Source organism: Lycorma delicatula, chromosome 8 (assembly GCF_047948215.1).
Source record: "Lycorma delicatula isolate Av1 chromosome 8, ASM4794821v1, whole genome shotgun sequence".
In the NCBI taxonomy this organism is placed as follows: domain Eukaryota; kingdom Metazoa; phylum Arthropoda; class Insecta; order Hemiptera; family Fulgoridae; genus Lycorma; species Lycorma delicatula.
Window position 1 is genome coordinate 19,069,314 of NC_134462.1, and position 18,196 is coordinate 19,087,509.

Genomic DNA, 18,196 nt, shown 5'->3' on the forward strand with positions numbered 1-18,196 from the left:
ATACACATGCTTTAGCGGCTCTTTAATATGAATTAGGGTTTGTATTTAGGTTCTCATATACAAATAAGGAAATAATTGAAAAAGAAAATTTAGGGAGCTAGGGGAAATTGTTATTTTCAAGATATTTTGAAATCTTGTTAAATGAATAAAACAAATTATCACTTTATAAAAAAAGTGAAATATATTTACAATTATTAAATTCTTACATTAGTTTTTTTTTTATATTAATATTTCGTTATTTAAATTTTTAATTGTACTTTCTACAATATTATTAAATCAAGCCGATTTAAAATTCCTAAAATAATAATTCTTCATTAAAATATAGTAATATGTAACAGTAAATTTTATCATGTATCTCATGATATATACCCTTAAAGACATATAAAATTCCATAACTGTAATAGTTAAAGGTGACCTGATATGAATCACAAGTCACCCCGAAAATGAAATACTCGAATTATTCGCAGAAATAAAAATCACTTCAGGCTAATAAAGTAAATGAGGAGTGTAGTGATTTCTCGTTGCCTTCTTCACTGAGCCGAACAAACTCTTTCATATAAGTACAAAAAAAAATTCAATTGATAATTAACCCTACAACACCTTCATTCTTTTCGCCGCTTACGACATCATTACTTTCAGAGAAATCAATTGTTGAACTGATAATGTAATTAAAGTAGTGATTTCTCTTAAATCTCAAGTGCATTTCGTCACAGTATGAGAAAGACTGGGACAGATAGTATACAAAGCAACAAATTATTGTATACTTTTCCTTGTAAAGCGATGTGGTAAATAATTGTTCAATTCTATAAAGAGAAAACCATATAATTTCTTCCTTACGTTGCGGGCATTTAGAAAACTAACGCAAGGGGCTGAAATGTCGATAGGGGGACAGGTAATGGATTTTATTTATACTGCAAACATAAAAAAATAATTTTATACCAAGAAATAACAATTTTCTTGTAACATAACATCATTATATAATAAAATCTGCTGTAAGTCAACAATAAACCATTGAATAATATTCACATTAAATCCAAATCTCACGAACTGTTCGAATATTATAAATTACATTAGAAAGAAGAAATCAATTTACAAAATCTTTTTTTAACATAAAAATTTCAAAAATATTTTCTAAAGAACACTAAAAAAGAAAAGTTTAAAGTAAATTATAATGGTAGGATAAAATATCAGCCGTTTAAATATTATATATTTCTAGAAACAAGAAAGTTACAACACTGTTGACTATATGTATGAGGTATTATTTTTAATAATTTTGTATTACGTAGCATTAAATAAAATATAAATTGCTTATGAGATACTTAAAATATGTTACAATATTATACGGGTAAACCACCACAACATAGATTAAGGAATCAATAGTTATGGTCGACTGAACACTAAGACAACAAATTGACGTCTTCAAACAAGTGGAACAAACATGAGATGAACATATATAAAATTTCAAAAAGACTTGCGAATTAGAGACCGACCGGCCGGGGGGATGTAAACAGTTGTAAATCACAAATAAATAGTTTAAAATACATTTATATGTCACGTCTACAAGCGAACTATTAACAGTAAACATAACTATTATGTTGAATTATTATTTTTAACTGACCGACTTTAAAAACAGATCCGTTAGTTTTACGGCACAGAAACGGAAGATGCAGAATAAGGCGGTCAAACTTTATTTAAAGTTTAATATATACATATATATTTATCTAAAAATCATTATAAACTTTGAAATTTACACTTCTCACAGTAATAAATTACGAAACACAAAAAAACAAAAAATATTATACAAAAACTTCCAACAACAAAGATACGATTAAATTAGTCACTATATATTTCATTACATTTCATTTTATCGTAATAGGGTAATAAAATTTAATTAAGAAATATTTATTAAAATAAATTGAGTATTTTATGTTTTATGATACAATGCAAATTGTTATAACAATAATAATAAATTCGAATTAAATATTACTTAATTTTTTTATGACTCAATTATTTTTTTTCTTTTTCCTTTAAAGCTTATTTACAATCAATTACTTTTAAATAATAAACCTTTAGTAAATTTGATCACATCCATTCTTTTTCCTGTTTAGCCTCCGGTAATTACCGTTCAGTTAATACTTCAGAGGATGACTCAGGATTAAATGTATGAGTGTAAATGAAGTGTAATCTTGTACAGTCTCAGTTCGACCATTCCTGAGATGTGTGGTTAATTGAAACCCAACCACCAAAGAACACCGATATCCACGATCTAGTATTCAAATCCGTGTAAAAATAACTGACTTTACTAGGACTTTCTCTGGAACTCTCGATTTCCAAATCAGCTGATTTGGGAAGACGCGTTCACCACTAGACCAACCCGGTGGGTTTTGTTTGGTATATTACATAGCAACGCCCAACGAACCCAAACGACAACCAACCTAACACCGAAAGAATAGAATTGACTACATAATTTTAAGGCATACTACACAGCGAATTTGCAAACTATATTACATTTCACTACTGGACTGATTGGATGGTTTTAATTCAGGCTAAACGTCCACATCTGATAAAAAGGAGGTGCTGTTCTTTCACCACGATAATGCGTCTGCGAATATGTCTACAGCTGTTGCTGCAAACTTCTATGATCTCTGCTTTGAAGTACTTCAAAACGTCCCATATTCACCGGATTTTGCTCTCAGCTATTATTTTCTCTTCCTTAATCTAAGCAAATGGCTCGCTGGTCAAATTATGACGTTAAAGCTGTAACACAGCTTTTACATTTTTTACAGAATTTCAAAAATTTCATTATATTGATAGTATTAAAAAGTTTAAAAATCGTTATTGTATTGTATTGCAATCTGAAAACGTTGAAAAACAAAAAGATAGATTTGAATATTCTTTCTTTTTTCTTTCACATGCTGAGAATAAATCAATTAAAGCTGCTTAAGAACATTAAAAATAATAAAACATTTCATTGTACTAAACAGAAAAAAAAATACTAGATTAGCTCATAAAAACTTTTTAACAAAAGACAAAGCAAATACAGCAAAGAATGATAATAGTTAGAATAACGGATGATGTCAATAATTTTCGTGATATATGGGTCGACTAAATGTACAAGGGTAAAGAAAAATATTACAATTACACTAATCCGTTTGTTCAACAATCTTGTTACTACACTATCCAACAGCGAAGACCAATATAACAGTAGTACGGCGACCGCTGCGGTAGGGATAAAATTATATGAAAGAGTGTCATTCTATCAATAGTGAGAGGGAGATAATATAGGTTGTAAATTTTCGAGTACTATGACAGTTCGTAGTCTGAACGTCGTCTATAAGTTGACTTATGTCAATTTTTTAAATATTTATTATACTCAATTAGATTCGCCCCTCGAATTGTATTACAAAAAAAAGGGGAACCCTCCTATTGTAATCCATTTTTTTTTATTATCTCTTTTATTTGATATACCATTTTAAAAAACCTCAGACCGACACACCGTAGTACACATACAAGCTCCCTCATCATATAAAACTGTATATTTATTACACATATCATCTCAGCTGCTGTATTGTAAGCAATACTTAAACGTAAAATTTAATATAAACGTTTTTTATTATACTTGTATATAAATATATCTTGGTTCATTAAATAAATAAAAAAGGGAGAAAGAAATAATAATGATAACAGTAAAAAATAAGAAAATCAGAAGATTAGAATATTCTATAAAGCTAAATTACCTGTTTAATAAAATCAGATTAGAATATAAAAAGCAGTTACGTAATCTCATTGTAGTAAATTAAATTTCAATTTTTATTAAATAAAAATAACAAACATTTCATGTTACACATACCAAAGGGAAAATAAACAGTAAAACGGTTTCTCATTCTTTTCTTTATTTAAGCCGATTTTATGGCTGAACATCCGCATACTTCTTTCTTTTTCCTGTTTATCATCCGAGAATTACCGTTCAGGGGATGAATGAGGATGATATAAGTGTAAATAAAGTGTGTAGTCTTGTACAGTCTCAGTTCGATCATTCCTGAGATTTGTGGTTAATAGGAACTCAACCACCAAATAACACTGGTATCCATGATCTAGTTTTCAAATCCGTATAAAATTAACTCTGCCTTTACTAGGACTTGAACGCTGGAACTTCTCACTTCCAAATCAGCTGATTCATCAGTATGCTAAGCCCACCAAATGACACCTTCCTTCCATATATTAATGGAATAGGCTATATAGTGAACATTAAACTTTTAGATGTAAACAGCTTATCTGCTTTACAAACGAATTGGAATTTCTTAAGTATAAAAAAGACGAACGCGGTGAAATTTTTGCTGATATATCCATGTAGGTATTTCTATTTTTGCTTGTGTTATTTTCTATTTAACAATGTATTTTTTCTATTTAACATTTTATCTTATTGTTTTTACTTTAAGTAATATAACATTTTATGGGTCCAGAACAAATTACTAAACCCGCTGAGTTGGTCTAGTAGTGAACGCATCTTCCCAAATAAGCTGATTTGGAAATCGAGAGTTCCAGCGTTCAAGTCCTAGTAAAGTCAGTTATTTTTATACGGATTTGAATATTAGATCGTGGGTACCGGTGTTTTTTGGTGGTTGGGTTTCAATTAACCACACATCTCAGGAATGGTCGAACCGTGACTGTACAAGACTACACTTCATTTACACTCAAACATATCATCCTCAATCTTCCTCTGAAGTAATATCTGAACGTAATAATACCCGGAGGCTAAACGGGAAAAGAAAGAATAAATTACTAAAAATTATTATCACGTTAAGAGGATATTTCTTATAAATACAGCATTTCACGATTTATATTATTGATCGACTTCAAAAAAAAGAAGTTTCTCTAATAGATTCGTAAATACGAGTATATTTTTGTTTGTTTGCTTCGGTATAAGTTATACCCAGTATACAAGAAGTATACAAATTTGATAGACGTTTTTTAAACAATACAAAATAATCGCCCGTTGGTCCAACATCCTGAATTCTACGCACGTTGTTCCCCCCCCACCCAATTTTTAAGTCGTTTTGAACGAACAAATTTTATTTTAAAAGATCGATCTTTTTTGTTATGAGTAGTCTTTTTTGTAGTGCCACTTCGATGAACATATCAAATATCGCACATCATCATTGAAAGAAAACTCCAACGTGGCATAAAACATAATTATTGATTTTCGTAAAGTTGTTGAAGCTTTTTAAAGTATATTTTAATGTTTTTCATGAATCTACTAAAAAGTATCGTGTGGGAAAGTATTAACCTGATTATTGGAATTCTGAAATTAATTAATAATAATTTTCCAGGAAAACAAACGCCATTCTCGATGGTTTTACAGAATAATGAGTGACTATATGTTGCTGTTAAGATTAATTAGCTGATGTGTTTTTGCTTTAAACGACTTGAATGTGAATATACAAAGATGTGATATTATTTTATAAAATGACACAAAGTTCATGATTTTCTTATGAAGCTTGTTATCTAGATTATTCGTCTTCAAAGCAAAAATGTTGATATGTTTCCACTCACTTCCGATTATATTGAAAAGCATTTGAAGACACTATTATTTACCACAATTTGGATACCATGAAGATGTATTTGGGTGAGCTAAAACTTCAGCCAGTGGAGTATTTCTCGGAAGATAAAACTGTCTTGTAGAAGAGGTGGTAACTGAAACCATTTAGTGAAAACGTTGTTGTAGCTGCTAAGCTACCAGTTGACGTTCACGATCAGCTCATCGAAATGTCTGCCGATAAAACGTTGCTAATACAATTCACATCTGAAAATTTAGATACGTTTTGGCTTGTTCGTCGAAATGAATATAGAAATTTAGTCACAAAAGCACTGAATCAATACTTCTGTAACTAAATTTGTTTTGTCCATCTTCATGCTATCAAAACTGTGGTGATTAAATAACAATCCCCTTCGCAACCTCTTAGCTGTGTCAAAAGAGTTTTTTGTTTATGATTGGGCTATTACTAAATACAGGAAATGTTTTTTATCACTTGAAAACAATTAGCCTTTGTGTGTTTCTAAAATAGATCTACGTATGGAAAAACTTTTATATGAAAAACAAAGGCAACCATCTTATTGATTTATTTCTTTTCTCATAAAATGATTTCATTATTGTTTAAGTGTAAAGTTGTAGGCTAATTTTACAATCACCCTTTCATATCACTGTCACCCCCCTGGGATTCGCGATCCCTGGGTTGAGAGACGCTAGTCTAGATGAACTACCAGTAACCCACCGGGGTGGGTGTAGTGGTGAACGCGTCTTCCCAAATCAGCTGATTTGGAAGTCGAGAGTTCCAGCGTTCAAGTCCTAGTAAAGGCAGTTACTTTTACACGGATTTGAATCGTGGATAAATGTTCTTTGGTGATTGGATTTCAATTAACTACACATCTCATCTCAGGAATAGTTGAACTGGGACTGTACAAGATTACACTTCATTTACATTCATATATATCATCCTCATTCATCCTCTGAAGTAATACCTAAACGGTAATTCCCGGAGGCTAAACAGAAGGAAAAAAAAAGATGAACTACTAGTAGCTGAATACTTGTAGTATAACCCCAAAAATGGGATATCTGGTGTTTAAAAAACACCAGATACCCCATTTTTGACATGATCATCATTCTTACCCCTTTAATATAGCCATCGGAAAAATAAAAAATTATGTATTAACGAAAAATTTGTGCCAATAATTTGAAAAAAATTAACAGCTTTTGAAAATCTATATTAAGGAGAATTTTAAAAATACAAAGTTGATGTAAAATACATAATAAAAAAAAATAAATAAGATTTTTTTTATTTTTAAGTAAGTGGTTTTTAAACAAACCAGCGTAAACGTAAAACTGTGTCATTATTGCATAAGCGATAACACATATTGATAAGTTCCTATTGTTATTTCTACCTGTTGAAAAAAAACCTGTAAGAAAACAAATGTAGGCTGAGAAATATTTATTCAAACTAGCGATAACCTGTGTAAAAAATGAGTAATACTATACAGAATAGTGAAGTCAAGGACATAGATAATAAATTTGTTATGCACACCCCAAAATGGATAATACAATTGACGAAAAGCAATATCGAATTGTTATATAGTGTCGATAGTAAACAAATTTAAAAAAATTTAACTACAATAAGATTTCATAGTAATTGTAATTTTTTTAATTAACATTAAAAACATTACTTAAATATACATCGTAAAATCACAAATAAAGACCTCCAGAACTCTTTATTTGGGATTTAATCAAATATTAATTTGATCTTTTTATCAAATTACTTCTACATGATAAAAAAATTTTAAGAATGAATAAATATTCCTTAAAAATCTAACCAATTTTTTGTTGGAAATAAATCTGGAGATAAATTTATTGCTTCCATCTGAAATATATATATATATATACAAACAAATCTAGTGGTGCATCTGAGTTTATTAATTTTTCAAGCAATAAGTACTCAACCAATTGAGCTGAAATTTTGCATGAACATAGTTTTTATACCTGAAAAGAACACAGAGTTTTTACTGTTACCAAGTGTTTCAAAGTTTCAAGATGGTAGCCGATTTAATGGCCTGCGGTAACAACTAGGTTATATTTTTTGCCGATATTCATCTTTACTATGACCAAACTGTTGATCAAATCAAAGTATTTAAAATTAAATTTTGTAAAAAAAAGGACGATCTTGTCTTTTTCAATTTCAGTTTAGTTATCGAGAGAAGTAGCTTTAAATATGTGACGGTGTATATGGCGCAGCGGCTGAACCAACATAGCCACTGCCACAAAAGAACACCGGTATCCACGATCTAGTACTCAAATCCGTATAAAAAAACTGCCTTTACTAGGACTTGAACGCTGGAACTCTCGACTTCCAAATCAGCTGAATAGACACGTTCACCACTAGACCAACCCGGTGGGTTAAAACAGCAACAACACTGGTTGTAACCAGTGTGTGCAACGCGACTGCCTGCACCTACCTACGGTTACTTGACCAAAAAAATTTTTTTTTTTAAATAAAAAAGTAGAAAATTAGAAACGAATTACGGTCATATCCTCATGGTGTATGTTAGGTAACGCTGAAAACCATGAAAATTACATTTTTACACATTCAAAGGTCGGGTAACCAGATAACTACTATTTTTAAAATTTACCCCATTCGAAAACCCTAGTCCAGAGAATTTCGAGTCTTGTGTTGACCAAACTGTTGCTCTGAATAAATTATAATCTATTGATTATAATTTATTCAGAGCAATAAATTATAATCTATTGATTATAATTTATTGAACAGGCTTTAATTGTTATTTATCATTATCATTCTTACTAGCATGAGGAAATTGAACACAATGTGAATCCAGGGGACGGAACCTTCTGGATGGAGTAGAAGGAAGAGCAAAACGAGCCCTGACCGGCTAGTTCTGAATACTTTGGTTTCTGAAAGAAATATAGACGGGACAAAACCCCACTACCTGATTGCACTTTAAGTACTTATTTAACTTAAAAAAATGTTAGTCCTTAACAAAGTTTCATCCCCATGGTAATATACAGATGTAAGGCAAAATTTATTATACTTTGTTATAATCAGTGCTTAAGGGAGTTATGAAGCTTTTTAAATTATTTCCATTAGTGACGAAGAGAGTACGCATTATTGCCGAGTCGCCTAGGGCATAATTTGAGTTTCAACATTTTAACTAGTTTAATGGATTTTAATCAACAATTTTTTATTACAAAAGCCATTATTTTACCAAAAAGCAGCCCTAATACCAACCAAAAAAACTAAAATTTAACTATTTTTAAAAGATTTTGCATAATTTCATATCTTTTTAATACAAATCTAAACAACATGTTAAATAATAACGAGTAAATTTATCATTTAACTGACAAACAGTAAACAAATAACTTATTACGTTTAATTTTACATTTTCCTCAAACAAATTAAAATTACCAAAAAAAAAAGTGTTTACTATTAAAATTTTGAGGCAGAACCTGATGCTACTTTTGAAGTCGGTTAAAAAAATAAAGCTCATATGAAAAAAGAAGGCATTTTTAATTTAAAGATAATAATAACATTCTTACAATTACTAATTCCGGTGGGATCATTTATTTTATTTAGATGTACAGTAATAAATAAAGTGTAAGAACTTTTAAATAACTTTTCAATAGTTAATGGGTAGGAAAATGATATTTAACAAATGCTCCTACCTTAAAAAGATTTGCTTTTGGTTAAATATCAAACTTTTAAGCCCCAGAGGCTCCTTCTGGGAACGGAAAGTACCCATTTCATCCTAAATGGAAAGGGTTCGATTGTGATAGGCAATTTTAAAGATTTTAGAAAAACAAAAATTATGACGTAGAGAAAGTTCAAACTTTGGTAACTTTGACTAAAATAGATGTTATTTAATATTTTTCAGGACTATTTTCAAAAAAGGGTACAGTATACCACAAATAGTGGTTTCATATCGAAAAATATATATGCGGTAGGAGCATTTACTAAATTGCAGTTTTTACTAATGAAAAATTATTTAAGAATAATAATTTTTACCACAATTTTTAATTATTTTTTTACCATAACCATAATTTTTTTAACCATAAACCATAAAGTTTAATCATATTTTTTTTATCCAGTTTGCATAATTTTTAAAATTGCATGTAAAACCTATATACTACAGTAAATTCAAACGATTATTTTTTTTAAATATGAGTTAAAATCTAAAGGATTTTATTCAATTAATAACTTATATAATTTATTCCAAAAAAAAAATAATTCATTTGAAATATTGTAATAGCCGTATCTGTTTTTAACTATAAAATACCATGTAGAGCCTGCAAATGAGAGTTAAGCAATATGCAATACTCATGTGTTGCACAGTGCAGACAGTGATATTTAAGGTGATGTCATAGAAAAGGTTAAAAAAGAAAGAATGAAATATGTATAGGTAAAATAAAAAAATAATAAGGTTTCACATATTTAATAATCTAATTAAATTATTTTACTCACATTTAATTTTTAAAAGGTAATGAAAACTTTTATTTAAAAAATCTATTTTAATATACTTCAAACCTGTAATAAACTTTGGCCTTCAATGAACCGGTTTTTACTATCTGTATCATAGTAATAATCCTTTTTATATAGTAATCTTAAAAAAAAACCTGTTACAATACCGCCTTTTTCTGTATACTTCATCGTATGGAAAGAAGTAAGTACCTCCTAATAAACTGTTTTTCGATTTGTATTATTTATTATTATTGAAAATAAATAAGTAATATTTTAAACGTTTATATTGCGGTTATATATTTTTATATTCAAGTGCAGATCTAATCAAAGAAGAAGATAATAAAGACTGAAAAATGATATTTATTTATTGTTTATTTTATTAATAATGTTTGTTTACTTTATTAATAAATTATGCTCACAACTTTTTATAAAGAAAACATAAAATTCTGTAAATTGATACAGATAAATAATATCTTGACTTACACATACATCGACAGCTTACCGTATTATATATTTACGGAAAAAGCAAATGAAAATAAACCAAAAGTTTAATAAAACAAATTAATTTTTTTATTTAAAAAAATCACAATTGTCTTTGAATAACAAATTATAAATAAATAAAACCATTCTAAAAATCATCTGGATGTAACCGTACAGCCAGGGTTATATTAAACCACAGTAACCTTAATTTACTTTTATAAGACAAAAATACTTTTAATCAACGCAAATTACTTTCTTTTTCATCCGATACCATTTACACAAGAGGAATGAATATTCACAGAATTTATGAAGAAATTAAACATTTCAATAACATACATGAAAAGTAATCACGAAAATCCAGAAGAAAACTTTTTGATAAAGTTTTAACAACTGTAGAAATCTGAAACAGCAGCCATACCACTACGTCCGATTCACAAATTCACAATTAAGATTGGGTCGGGGTTGTCTACTCAATCAAACAAAAAAAAACAGACTAATATAATTTTTCTGTTCCACAAATAGATTGCAGATATATTCAATTTTTATAAAACAAAAAGAAAAAACAGTTTTCATCTATACTTAATGAAACTGATTAAAAAAAATAATCAGGATTTTAAACATTTACCTTCTATTGAAGGTGTATGTTTTTTCCCATTTTTTTAAAGAACACTTACAATCAAATGTCAAACACACACACATAATGCTATTTTGGAATAAATAATTACATAGTACAGGGCAAATCAGTAAAGCGGGAAAATTTAAAAGCCTTGTTATTTATTTGACATTTGGAAAGAGAGCGCTGAACTTTTCAATCATAAACTGCTAATGTCAGTAATTATATATACGGCTGACCTGAACCCCAGGAGCCCTCTCTTTTCCTGTTTAGCCTCCGGTAACAATCATTTAGATAATTCTTCAGAGGATGAATGAGGATGATATGTATGAGTGTAAATGAAGTGTAGTCTTATACATTCTCAGTTCGACCGTTCCTGAGATGTGTGGTTAATTGAAACCCAACCACCAAAGAACACCGGTATCCACGATCTAGTATTCAAATCCGTGTAAAAATAACTGGCTTTACTAGGACTTGAACGCTGTAACTCTCGACTTTCCAAATCAATTGATTTGGGAAGACGCGTTAACCACTAGACCAACCCGATGAGTTGAACCCCAGGAGCCCAGGTCGGTCTAAGCGAACGTCGAAGCCGATTCAAGGCCTCCCGGTGCCTACCTCCAGAACCTCAGAGCTCGCTTCGTTCACCACTCCCGTCTATGTTAGGGGCTCCGCCCCTTAGATTCCCGCAGTATTCGTTACGCTCATGGTTGTGAGAGTAATACTGATAAATAAAAAGTATTCAGGCTTTATATAAACCTGAAAAAGGACTTGAACGCTGTAACTCTCGACTTTCCAAATCAATTGATTTGGGAAGACGCGTTAACCACTAGACCAACCCGATGAGTTGAACCCCAGGAGCCCAGGTCGGTCTAAGCGAACGTCGAAGCCGATTCAAGGCCTCCCGGTGCCTACCTCCAGAACCTCAGAGCTCGCTTCGTTCACCACTCCCGTCTATGTTAGGGGCTCCGCCCCTTAGATTCCCGCAGTATTCGTTACGCTCATGGTTGTGAGAGTAATACTGATAAATAAAAAGTATTCAGGCTTTATATAAACCTGAAAAAGAAATTACTATTAGATAGAATAGTAGTAATTATGGTTAAAAAAGGACACACAATACGACGAAAAATTCATAACTTATCTCTATTGCTATGGCGACAGAAGTATAATAATGAAGTAAAAGAATTAATTTCTTTTTTCTTTAATGAATATTTTTCATTCACGACTTCACTCCCAAGGGAGTTAGGGGCTCGGTATATGGCTTAAAACCTTTCCTGGGATGACACAAATAAATCCTGAAAATTTGAGAGTGTGACACGCGAACAGATAAATTTTCGGTATATATATTTTATATACATTGTCAATCATTTAATTCTATTCGGCAAACATGTATTGCTCAGATGCATATCGTACATAGTGTTAAATCGTTTTATAAAAATAATAACTACACGACAACTGTACAAATGTAATTTCCCAATCGGTTTTGAATTTCACGTCATAGGCGGGTATCCTCTGTTCATACAATTTATTAATTGGTTAAAAAGTCTAATGAAACTGAATGCAACTAAATTTAAAACAAAAAGAAGCAGCAAAGAGTGGTAGAATTCCAGAAATCACTGACAGATTTCTAACTGGAATATAACATGCAGTCCAAAACGTTCTGCGATTAAACATGCATTAGCATTGAATATCAGTGAACCATCGACTCACTGAATTTTACGTAAGTACTTAAAAGTTTTCACCCCTATAGAATTCATATCGTTTAGGAGTTGGAAGATACTGATTTGGTTATTCGGATGAATTTTTTCAAGAAATATTGCAGCGTTTGTATGGTGATAAAAACGTAATTCACTCCATGTTTCTATCAGATGAAATTCAGTTTCAACTTAACGGCTAAGTCAATAAGCAGATTAGTCTATATTTTAGCGCTGAAAACCTATTTAAGTTACATAATAAACCGTTACATAGTCCGAAGGATTCAGTGTGGTGTGCACGTTCGTCATCTGGAATTACTGGGACGTTCTTTTTTCAAGACGATCGAGGATACGCTAAAATCATACGCATGATCATAACATTTATTTTTTGAGATTTACACAAATTATCATTCGATTTCAAAAAAATATTTGATTACGGCAAGAGGATGCGCTACAAGTCATATCGTTCGTATATCTATTACTGCTTCAAGAGAACGCTTTCCGAACCACATTTATCAAAAAAAAAAATGGCCCATGACGGGCTAAATCTTTTGATTTGACCGCAAGCAAATTTTTTCTTAGAGGTTTGCGCAAGAAAAAGATGTAATATCGAACGAATACAAAACATTAGCAGAACTAAGATTAAAAAGTTAAGAAGTTGCACGGAGGATTACACCGTCCATGTTACGGCGAATAATGGAAAATTTTCGATTAAGAATACAAGGATGCGTAAATCGAAATAGTATTCACCTGTCAAGCATTTTAAATAATAAAATTACATGTCTTATCTAACAAAATACTTAAGAAATGTTCATGTTAAAATAAAAGCCAATTTAAATACAGAGATTTTTAATTCTCCGGCTTCACTGACGTATCCTTTTTAATCAAAATGATGCAATAGTTATTTTTTTTTAAATCAAAAAATTATTATATATTTTTTAAGTTTACGATCCATTTTTGTACTGGTGAATTAAAATTCGCTTTAGTAATACTTTTTTAAAAGATGTACTTAAATGGTAAAGACAATCCTGAACTTAAATTACATTGTAATTGAGAAATAGGCAATACACTATACTTGACCAGAATCAACAGAATGTGTTTGCAGCAACACTTTTACTCGTATTATTTATATATTACTGAATAAACAACTACACGCATTGTATATATTTGAAATGCAAACAAAAGTTACACGTATATATAGAATCTGCATAAAAGAGAATGGTGATAAACATTACAATTTTATGGAACTAGGATAACAGGCACAATGTTTAACAACTTCTAAGAGTCTATTCTTAACCGTTCACTGATTTAAATTCCTTTTTATTATAATAGTATTATTTATATAAGGTATTAACATGAAAAGTCAAATAAGAGAAGAGATTCTCGTATTACATTTTAAATAATAAAATAACATCGATACAAAAAATAATAATATTTATCTTAGTATGATTTCATAATTATAATTACATATACGATTGTTCATTAAAATCAAAATCGGTTGATAGAATAAATCGGGTGGGGCTGTGTCGGAGCGCTCGGCCGTTGGTTTAACGTAAAATGTTACAGACCTTGGATGAAGTTCCTCCGAGCTACAGACCGACAACTCCTAGTTTAATGGGAGAGCCACCATCGTATTTTTTTTTCGAACAAAAGTGAAAGACTCCAATGGAAATATTTTAGTTTCTTCATTTGACCAACTATACAGATAAATTGGTGGGTATGTATGTCAACGAGTCACTTTTAGTGTATTGGATTTAATTAAAAGCGAGACATTGACTGTGTATTAAATTTAATTTTATCATAAAACAAACACTAAAGGGTACACGATATTTATTTGGACTAATATTCGACGACAATTTTGTTCAACATTGGTCTGTGATACGAGAACTAAGATACATAAGGTATAATAAGCAGCGGTAGAGGTGCTGCTCTCGTCGTTGACGTCGTTCACTGAGCGCGCCGTGCCAGCTTTACGACGCTCCCGAAACAAATCTCGCTCGCTCGGCACCGGGCATTGAGGTACCTGTACGTAGCCCATAACCTTCTCTTTCAAACGATAAGCGTAATTTATATTTCCGGTTAGCTTTTGCGCGGGCCGAGGCTGACATATCGAATTTTTATACGTTTTTACATGTTTACTTAAATTTTTTACACATAAATATTATCCGAAATACACATATTATTATTGAAATGGATCTATCTCGACAAAATCTAAATACGAACACACGAATCACCGCGATATCACGTCTAAGTCGTGAGCTACACTGAATGAAAATGAGCGAGAGCGCCAGTTTTTGCCGATCTGCGCTATGACCCCTCCCCGCCAATCCACTCAGCCAGTGACGCAAACTAAAAGTCGTATCGGCGAGCTGACCATGTAAGTTATAAAATGATACCGCATTTACGTCTGTGAGACTAATAGTTAGAGAATTATTAAGGCAGGACGATATAGGCCTTTCCGTTACGCTACAAATATCTGTTCTAGTACCCGTATCTTTCGGTGTGATGATTTGAAGAGCTTTCACGTCAAAAAAGGATAAAAATAACAATAAAAATTCAAATACTTACATAGAAAGTTAAAAAATATTGAGTATGTATTTCATTATCAGGAAAGTGTACATATATGATGCAAATTTATATTAACACAAAAATAACAAAAATAATATAAATGTTTGAGATTAATATTTTGACATGAATTCTTCCTATAAAATTATAGATATTATATCGTATTTATAAATACGCTCATAATAGCGTAAGAATAGTGAAATACTCACAATAGTGTTATTTATTTTAATTCTGTTGGTAAGAGGTTATTTATTTACTTTTATTATGTTTTAATATCAGGATATCTGCCTATCATCCAAATCCCATTATTTAGTAATATTTGTTTTAATCGAATTTTCTCAAAAATCACTTTAAAGAAAATTTATAAAAAATAATTAAAAAACTGATAATTATATTTTTAAACGAATAGTAAAGAAATATCTGAAAAATATTCTAATATATGTATTCTATATGTATGTATTCTGTATGTACACATACATACAGAATACATATATTCTGTACGTGCATACATACATTCTGTATGTATGTGCACATACATACAGAATGTATCACAAACTTCTTCCAGAACTTTCATAACATATTCTACTTTTGAAAATAATGGAAAAAATTCATATAAATATATATGTCCTAGCTGCGTGCTGCGTTTGAGAGTTACGGCTAGTGAAAGATTTCACTGGATTTTTGCTACCCCGGTGAAATGAGGTCGTACTAAATTTTTTTGGAACTTAATTAAGGAGCAAATTTAGTGTTTTCTTATGGTTTTTGACATAAACAAAATCAAATAAAATAGGTCTCAGAACAGTATCAGCTGTAGTTTTTGAGAAATCTAGAGTGAAACCAACAAATTGGGATAAAAATCACTGTTTTTATGTTCGGCATGGTATAACATTGTTAAATGAGTAATAAACACGTAAAAACTTAAATAAAATTTGTAATTTGTAGAGAATTTAATTCTGAAGAAAATGGTTTCAGATAAGTTGAAAGAGTAAAGAAAAGTTACAAAAATTCGAATTTTATTTAGAAACAGTACATTACTACATTTGTCAGAGAAGTACTTCTTTAATATAAAAAAAAAAAAATGAAAATTCTTTTTTGATGTGAATTTATAAAAATAAAATTTACTGGTAAATTTCTTTTTTTTTAAATCTGGAAATTACACAATTGTAAACATAAATATAAATAAATAAAAATTACTGAGATAATAATTTTTTTTTATTAATGATAAAACTAGGTTTCAACGTCAATTTATTGCCATTGCAGATAACGTTCTGGGACCTATTTTATTTTATTTTTTTTACGTCAAAACTCTAACACTAATTTTGCTCCTTAATTAATTTCCCAAAAATTTTAGTAAAATTTCCTCATTTCAACCAGGTAACTGAAATCGGACCGAAATCTCACTAGCCGTTTTTCGCAAAGGACATATTTAAAACATATATTTACTTATTCATAATATATTTACTTTTCCCGTTATTTTCATGAGTAAAACAGATTATGAAAGTCCCGGAAGAACTTAAACACTCTGTATATAAATCTAATGATGATACTCTTTTACGCAAAAACTACTTTGCCTCAACCGAAAATTTGCTTGACATAATATTTACTCTCGGAAAAACCAAAAAACTAATACAGTTAAGAAATTATTCAAAGTTTCAAAATAGTGACCGTTTTAATGGCTTGCAGTAAAAACCAGATTATGTTCCTTACCAATATATAACTTCATTATGGCCAAACCATAGTAAATCGAATCGGGAAAATTGAAATTAAAGACCATTTTTCAGTGTTTGAATTAAATATTTTTGTAAAAAAAATGTCTTTCTCGACGGTTATGCTCGTTCGGTTATCAAGTAAAGTAGCTTTAAATTTGCGACACAACTGCCTGCACCTTCCTCCAGATACTTAACTAAAAAACATTAAAAAGATAAAATAAAATACGAGAAACAAAGTACGGTCACAAATCCTCGTGGTGTGTGTCGGTTAGCGCAAAGTATCGTTCAAAATATTTTTTTACTCTACAAAGGACGGATAATCAGCTATAACTACAATTATTAAGATGCAGCCGTCTATTATAAAACTCGTATACTTCTCAACGTTTCGAGTCCTGTACTGACCAAATTATTGCTATGAACAAATTGCAAGACACTGTAGTTTTTTTTTTATAAATTGAACAGGCTTTAATTGTTATAAGAATAATGAACACTGTGGACGGAGCTTACTAGCTAGAATGGAATTGCGAGCGAAGCGATCTCAGAATGGTTAGTAAAACGTAAAATACTAATTTATGATATTATACAATGACTTATTAATCCTGAAATTATGAATGTAATAATTAAAAACAATCTCAAATCTACTAACTATAAAAAAAAAAATAGAGATAAATATTGTTATGAAAGAAAACTTTATTTTGAAACTTGTTTCTTAGGAACCACTTCAAAAAAAATTAACTGAATTTATATGTTATTAAAGCCTGCTTCTTTTCTGATTTATATACTTTGTTAGTTGCAATTTATTTGAAAACTTGAAAATATTTTTAAAAATAATTCGTTAAAATTGGAATTTCAGAATCCCACCATTATAGCTAATAATTTAAAAAAATAGTATAACAATATTTAAAACAATAACAGTATATCGTAATTATTTTTTAAAAATGTTACATTTTGTTTCAATGTGGTGACACATTGAAAATAAAAAAATAATTAAAAAATATGTTATGGTTCTGTTTAGTACGGAAATTTCTTTTTTTAATCCATCACACATAGTATTCCGGAACGGAAGTGGATCCTGAAATCAGTTTCTGAAGTTCATCTAATACGTTCCGAAACACT

The 18,196-nt window shown here is 30.2% G+C and overlaps 1 protein-coding gene across 3 annotated transcripts in view; it reads right to left on the reverse strand.

Moving 5' to 3' along the window:
- LOC142329226 (puratrophin-1-like) overlaps positions 1-18,196 on the reverse strand; it is a 1,606,956-nt gene that overhangs the window by 1,288,520 nt on the left and 300,240 nt on the right. The gene's annotated exons all lie outside the window — the stretch shown is intronic.